We start from the raw sequence: 2500 nt of genomic DNA on the forward strand, positions 1-2500 counted from the left end.
GACATTTCGTAATTATGATTTGGTTTCCAAGACTTATCTGTAATCCACACAAGAAGGAGCGTGCAATAATCATATGTTATATATCCTGATAACAAACATCATTTTTAAGTGAAGGTTGTAGTGTTGTTGCTGAATATAGAGCCTTACCAGGCAGTTATATACATGTAAATACAAAGCTTAATGTCTTTATCTTTTATTTATCTTCACCATATCTCATTTAGTTCCAGAGGTTGCAAAATACAAAATAACTAGAGTTTGATTGCATTGATTCTCTCTCTCTCTATATATATATATATATATATATATATATATATATATATATATATATATATATATATTTGGCTAAATCTATGATATTAGAAAGAAAAATAGTATCTCATAAGTCTTAATAATCTATAATATGATTCAGCATTAGAATATGAATACCTTTAAATTGTAAAGAAGTACACAACAACAACAACAACATAATAATAATAATAATAATAATAATAATAATAATAATAATAATAATAATAATAATAATAATAATAATAATAACTTTTCTATATGAAAAGTTTGGGCTCTTGAAATTAGAGGAAAGTTTCTAGGTTAATCTAAATAATCATCATCCTTAACAACATACATTTAACACAAAAGTAGGAAATGCAATATATGAAACAAATATGGTAATATGGAAATTTTGGTAACAGCAGCATACAGTTAAGGTTAAACCAGATTTGAATATAAAAACGCTTCATAAAATACATATATGCATAGCCATGTATGAAAAGAGAGAGAGAGAGAGAGAGAGGAGAGAGAGAGAGAGAGAGAGAGAGAGAGAGAGAGAGAGAGAGAGAGAGAGAGAGAGAGAGAGAGAGGCTATAACCTTTTTATTCTCTTCAGTATAAATCAAAAAGAGGTGAAATTTCACAAGATATATGAACAAATCAATTATTTATGATCAAACCATTGGATTTTCCTTTCCATATCAGCAAGAAACAGCTGTATTAAGCCATATACATCCGTCATATCAAACTGTTATATAGTTTGATTTGAAAGAATCCTTCAGTGCAGGATGTATGGGATTCCCAACATATAATGTTTTATATATTAAACAAATATTGTATTGGATTATACTATTTTAGTTACTCTTAATATACAAAACAAGGATATTCATCTAATATTTTGAAGTTAGACTATTAATATACATAAATATGAAATTTAATAGTGGTTGGTTTTCTATATAATGTAAATGTAAACTATAAACTACATCGTTTCTTTCCACTTCTAATAAGGGAATGCTGCATTGTTTTCCAAACTCATAATGAATTATATTGAGGTTTGTAACGGGATTAGTTCACAAAGTATGTTTTATATTTTACTTTAGAAAAAAAAATCAATAACGTCTCTCTGTTATATCATATTTCTTATATTGATATTGTTTAATATTCTACTTTCAACCCACTCCATATGTAAGTTTCTCAAAAAAAAAAAAAAAAAAAAAAAAAAAAAAAGATTTCTTGTTAGTCACCTCCTAGTAGAGTGGTAACGTGTTTACCTACTGTTCACGGTCTTTTGACAAAACGTGTAACTGCATGTGCTGGAGGTGATCATCGGTTCCTTAGTTTGCAATTTGGGTTTCATAAAGGCCTTGGTGTATGTGATGTCCTTCTTTCGATCTCCAATGATGTACAGAAATCCCTTGATTGGGGTCAGGAAGTTCGTATGATTGACCTTGATTGACTGTCACAGAGAGGGGTGGTGGAAGCAATAACAGTCTTGCGATCTCCTGATCTGTACTTTTGACATATGTCCGCTTCACCGCTATTCTTCAGGACGTGGGACGGAAAGCAGATCGATACCCATCCTGAACCGTGAGTTTAAGCTTTTCACTGGGGAGGCCACTGCCGTACTTGGGCCCCACAGTTAGGGTTTGGACTTGCCGGCTGACGTTCTTTAACCTTTTAACCTTTTAAATATCTTGATTCGAAAATAAGGTTCCGGAATGTTCGCTGTTTAATGCATGAGACCAAAATGATAAGAATGGGAACTTTCATAAATAATGAATCAAATTGAAAGCTGCCATGTGCGTTATTTATATCAACACGTTTTCACTGTTCCTTAAAGAAGATAGGCTGAAAAGTGTAAGGTGCGCAGACTACAAATTGTGAACGGGAATCACGAGAAATTGGCTCAATGAGTTTGAATAAAATCCAAACAATTGTGATATGGTCCAGAATGTAGTATCAAATATATTCATTATGTTTACATTTCCTTCAAAAATTCTTTAGCTAAGTAATTGAAATTATCGTTCACTCTATAGTTATGATTTTCATTTAAATTTTATAAATATTTTCATAACAGGTGGCATTTTGTTATTGTTATTGTATCTTTTTTAGTCATCATGGATAAAATTCTGAGGACACAGCTGGAATTTAGTACTTAGCTACTCAATTTCTTCAATTTTTACCGACAACTTTAGCAACCGATAATTAAACGTTTGTGTCATGGTGCATTTACA

This window comes from Palaemon carinicauda, chromosome 23, assembly GCF_036898095.1.
Source record: "Palaemon carinicauda isolate YSFRI2023 chromosome 23, ASM3689809v2, whole genome shotgun sequence".
NCBI classification, from domain to species: Eukaryota; Metazoa; Arthropoda; class Malacostraca; order Decapoda; family Palaemonidae; genus Palaemon; species Palaemon carinicauda.